This window comes from Microcaecilia unicolor, chromosome 3, assembly GCF_901765095.1.
Source record: "Microcaecilia unicolor chromosome 3, aMicUni1.1, whole genome shotgun sequence".
NCBI lineage: Eukaryota > Metazoa > Chordata > Amphibia > Gymnophiona > Siphonopidae > Microcaecilia > Microcaecilia unicolor.
The window spans coordinates 385566671-385572670 of NC_044033.1; positions in this window are offsets into that span (position 1 = coordinate 385566671).

A 6000-nucleotide genomic window follows, 5' to 3' on the forward strand; every position below is an offset into this window, starting at 1 on the left:
GAATTCGTTGACACAGAATGTAGTAAAAGCAGTTAGCTTAGCAGAGTTTAAAAAAAGGTTTGGATGGCTTCCTAAAGGAAAAGTCCATAGACCATTATTAAAATGGACTTGGGGAGAATCCACTGCTTATTTCTTAGATTATCTCTATCAATGGTATCCAATAGATCAATTTTTTTCAAAGTTCTCAAATAGATCAATTTCTGAAGATCCAGTATTCAAAGTTACTTATATTGTTTAATTCACAATATTCAATGTATATTGGTGACCTCAGCAGTGCTCATTGCTAATACATAGACATAGCAATGTAACCAGCACCCACCTCTTCATTGGCTCACTCGATTAACTCTTGTACATTCTTACTATTCACTAGTTAATACTTTTATTTTAACTTATAAATACTCATCTTTTTTTTTTTTTTGTCGAACACAGGGGTTTTAATGTCCGACATGCATGTTTCACCCCGAATAGTAAAAGCAGAGCTGGCGCTAATGGAGGCTTGGGGGGACTATCCTTGAGACACTTTATCTGTTGCATGGCACTTGGTTGCTAGGTTCTCAGGTTCTTGGCAAGTGATTGTGCTATAGCCTGTAACTTGTCAGTTGAGCAGGACTATATACATTAATACTACTGTTAGATCAGTTTTTGCAGTAATAATCATAGGGAGCAGCGGTTTTTGACATATAGCTGTGCTGTCTGCTTTACTTGTAGATATGATGTGTGTTTTAATGTATGTATGTTTGTTTGTTTTAATCCATTTGGAGACACAGAATAAAATCTGTATTGATTATTTTGAGCAGATGATGATCCAGTTTCTAACTAACCCTTTAAAAGGCTGAAACATGGAATACTGAATAACATTACAAGTTTTGAATGATGTTTTGTCAGAGCTGGCTTCACTGTTCATGCTGCGCCATGAATAGGGCTTAACACCCCTTGAAGCATTTCATCTAGCACAAGGTAAAGCCAAGGCTCTTCAAAAATGAACTCTCAAGGAAATATTCAAAAAGATACTAGTTCCATAATATCTTTCATAAACATCTCATGTGCCCATTTGTCAGAATATTTCCAGATGATGAAAACCAGGAGTGGTCTGCTTTTGATTTTGCAGCAACAGCAAACTATGACTTCAGTTCTGAAACTGATAAGGTCAAACTTCTATGATCCAAATGAAGATAATTTATTGCCAAAGATGTGGTTATAATCAGTCGGCTAGTTCAACTTGAAATTTGCAGTGGCAGAAAAAATTTAAAGCAAACTGGTGTCAAGTTTTCCAGATAGTTTTGATTAGCAAACACCACCCTAACAATTTAAAGATCTTGTACAGTTGATGGACATTGGAAGAACATTCACGGCATCCAGTGCAGATTGTGAACACCTTATGAACATCTTAAAAACAAATAGAATCACTTAGAAGTAGATCATTTGGAAATGTTGATGTGTGTTATCAGCTTAATGGAGGACTAATAGATCTGAACAATAAGTACATAAGTACATAAGTAGTGCCATACTGGGAAAGACCAAAGGTCCATCTAGCCCAGCATCCTGTCACCGACAGTGGCCAATCCAGGTCAAGGGCACCTGGCACGCTCCCCAAACGTAAAAACATTCCAGACAAGTTATACCTAAAAATGCGGAATTTTTCCAAGTCCATTTAATAGCGGTCTATGGACTTGTCCTTTAGGAATCTATCTAACCCCTTTTTAAACTCCGTCAAGCTAACCGCCCGTACCACGTTCTCCGGCAACGAATTCCAGAGTCTAATTACACGTTGGGTGAAGAAAAATTTTCTCCGATTCGTTTTAAATTTACCACACTGTAGCTTCAACTCATGCCCTCTAGTCCTAGTATTTTTGGATAGCGTGAACAGTCGCTTCACATCCACCCGATCCATTCCACTCATTATTTTATACACTCCTATCATATCTCCCCTCAGCCGTCTCTTCTCCAAGCTGAAAAGCCCTAGCCTTCTCAGCCTCTCTTCATAGGAAAGTCGTCCCATCCCCACTATCATTTTCGTCGCCCTTCGCTGTACCTTTTCCAATTCTACTATATCTTTTTTGAGATACGGAGACCAGTACTGAACACAATACTCCAGGTGCGGTCGCACCATGGAGCGATACAACGGCATTATAACATCCGCACACCTGGACTCCATACCCTTCCTAATAACACCCAACATTCTATTCGCTTTCCTAGCCGCAGCAGCACACTGAGCAGAAGGTTTCAGCGTATCATCGACGACGACACCCAGATCCCTTTCTTGATCCGTAACTCCTAACGCGGAACCTTGCAAGACGTAGCTATAATTCGGGTTCCTCTTACCCATATGCATCACTTTGCACTTGTCAACATTGAACTTCATCTGCCACTTGCACGCCCATTCTCCCAGTCTCGCAAGGTCCTCCTGTAATTGTTCACATTCCTCCTGCGACTTGACGACCCTGAATAATTTTGTGTCATCGGCGAATTTAATTACCTCACTAGTTATTCCCATCTCTAGGTCATTTATAAATACATTAAAAAGCAACTGACCCAGCACAGACCCCTGTGGGACCCCACTAACTACCCTCCTCCACTGAGAATACTGGCCACGCAATCCTACTCTCTGCTTCCTATCTTTCAACCAGTTCTTAATCCATAATAATACCCTACCTCCGATTCCATGACTCTGCAATTTCTTCAGGAGTCTTTCGTGCGGCACTTTGTCAAACGCCTTCTGAAAATCCAGATATACAATATCAACCGGCTCCCCATTGTCCACATGTTTGCTTACCCCCTCAAAAAAATGCATTAGATTGGTGAGGCAAGACTTCCCTTCACTAAATCCGTGCTGACTTTGTCTCATCAGTCCATGTTTTTGTATATGCTCTGCAATTTTATTCTTAATAATAGCCTCCACCATCTTGCCCGGCACCGACGTCAGACTCACCGGTCTATAATTTCCCGGATCTCCTCTGGAACCCTTCTTAAAAATCGGAGTAACATTGGCTACCCTCCAGTCTTCCGGTACTACACTCGATTTTAGGGACAGATTGCATATTTCTAACAGTAGCTCCGCAAGTTCATTTTTTAGTTCTATTAATACTCTGGGATGAATACCATCAGGTCCCGGTGATTTACTACTCTTCAGCTTGCTGAACTGACCCATTACATCCTCCAAGGTTACAGAGAATTTGTTTAGTTTCTCCGACTCCCCCGCTTCAAATATTCTTTCCGGCACCGGTGTCCCCCCCAAATCCTCCTCGGTGAAGACCGAAGCAAAGAATTCATTTAATTTCTCCGCTACGGCTTTGTCCTCCTTGATCGCCCCTTTAACACCATTTTCGTCCAGCGGCCCAACCGACTCTTTGGCCGGTTTCCTGCTTTTAATGTATCTAAAAAAATTTTTACTATGTATTTTTGCTTCCAACGCTAATTTCTTCTCAAAGTCCTTTTTTGCCCTCCTTATCTCCGCTTTGCATTTGGCTTGGCATTCCTTATGATCTATCCTGTTACTTTCAGTTGGTTCTCTTCTCCACTTTCTGAAGGATTGTTTTTTGGCTCTAATGATTTCCTTTATCTTACTGTTTAGCCACGCCGACTGACGTTTAGTCTTTTTTCCCTTTTTTCTAATACGTGGAATATATTTGTCCTGAACCTCCAGGATGGTGTTTTTAAACAGCATCCACGCCTGATGCAAGTTTTTTACTCTGCGAGCTGCTCCTTTCAGTCTTTTTTTCACCATTTTTCTCATTTTGTCGTAATCACCTTTTCTATAGTTAAACGTTAGCGTACTTGATTTCCTAGTTTCACTTCCTTCAATGCCAATATCAAAACCGATCATATTATGATCACTGTTATCAAGCGGCCCTCGTATTGTTACCCCCTGCACTAGATCATGAGCACCACTAAGGACTAAGTCTAGTATTTTTCCTTCTCTTGTCGGCTCCTGAACTAGCTGTTCCATGAAGCTGTCCTTGATTTCATCAAGAAATCCTATGTCCCTTGCGTGTACAGATGTTACATTAACCCAGTCTATATGCGGGTAATTGAAATCCCCCATTATTATTGTGTTGCCCAGTTTGTTTGCGTCCCTGATTTCCTTTAACATTTCCGCATCCGTCTGTTCGTCCTGGCCAGGCGGACGGTAGTACACTCCTATCACTATCCTTTTCCCCTTTGCACATGGAATTTCAATCCACAGTGATTCCAAGGAGTGTTTTGTTTCCTGCAGAATTTTCAATCTATTTGATTCAAGGCTCTCGTTAATATACAATGCTACCCCTCCACCAATCCGATTCACCCTATCACTACGATATAATTTGTACCCCGGTATGACAGTGTCCCACTGGTTATCCTCCTTCCACCAGGTCTCAGAGATGCCTATTATATCTAATTTTTCATTTAGTGCAATATATTCCAAATCCCCCATCTTATTTCTTAGGCTCCTGGCATTCGCATATAGACATTTCAAACTATGTTTGTTGTTCCTAAGTACATCATGCTTAGTACTTGACAGTATTAATTGGCAATCTTTTGTCTGATTTTTATTGTTATTTAAAGATACCCGATCTACTACAATCTCTTTTGCAACCTCACTATCAGGATACTCTATCTTCCCTGTTATGGTGATATCTTTGAAAGATACCTTATCCCGAACCATGCTCTTTTGAGTGACTGTCGGCCTTCCCCCCATTTCTAGTTTAAAAGCTGCTCTATCTCCTTCTTAAACGCCGATGCCAGCAGCCTGGTCCCACTCTGGTTAAGATGGAGCCCATCCTTTCGGAATAGGCTCCCCCTTCCCCAGAATGTTGCCCAGTTCCTAACAAATCTAAAGCCCTCCTCCCTGCACCATCGTCTCATCCACGCATTGAGACTCTGGAGCTCTGCCTGTCTCTTGGGCCCTGCGCGTGGCACAGGTAGCATTTCAGAAAATGCTACCCTGGAGGATCTGGATTTCAGCTTTCTACCTAAGAGCCTAAATTTTGCTTCCAGAACCTCTCTCCCACATTTTCCTATGTCATTAGTACCCACATGTACCAAGACAGCCGTCTCCTCCCCAGCACTATATAAAATCCTATCTAGGTGACGCGTGAGGTCCACCACCTTCGCACCAGGCAGGCAAGTCACCAGGCGATCCTCACGTCCACCAGCCACCCAGCTATCTATATGCCTAATGATCGAATCACCAAGTACAACAGCTGTCCTAACCTTTCCCTCCCGGGCAACATTTGGAGATATATCCTCGGTGCGAAAGGATAATACATCCCCTGGTGGGCAAATAGGCAAATGCCAAAGAGCACACAGAAAAACTGTAAGCTTAGCCATCTTAGCTTACCCTACTATTAAGTAATTATTTAAAACACAAATTCTTGTTTTACATTTTTATCTGTGTTGTTTCAGTTTGGCACTGCCTACATGAGGAACGCTCAGTGTCTAGAGACCATGAGCATTTAACTTGACTGAGCACGCAGGTACCTTTAGGGTTAATTTGTTCGCTGTTGGCCTGTTGCTGGGAGAAGGTGGAAGGGATTGGAGGGCAATATCAGCTGGCTGGGTTTTGGAACAAGAGGAGCTGGGATTGGTGGATTTATGAGATGCGGAAGGGATTTTATTTATGTGGAGTTTGGGTTTTGGCAGAAGTTGTTTAGGGAGGGTAGGCTGGGAGGTGAAGGGTGTGGAGGGCTTTGAACCATTGTCTAATTGTATGAAAAAAAAAATTTTGGTTTGGTTCCTGGTTTCTCAAGATTTTTTCTTAGTACTCGGGGTTTGCTGTGTGATTGGTGTTTCTTCCATGTTAGCTTGTCCGTTGTGCTACAGGTAAGGTGCCCAAGTCCTGGTGGATATGGAAAGAGAGAGAGAGAGAGAGCTCTACTCAAGGCCTAAAGTGGAACAAATTAAAAGACACAAAAGGCACAAGAAGGTATTTTAAGGAAACACCTGTATTAGGTGATTCCAAAACTAAGTATTTATAATAAATCAAAGGAAACGCTGTAGTTCAAGGTCCTCTGACTTGAAGTT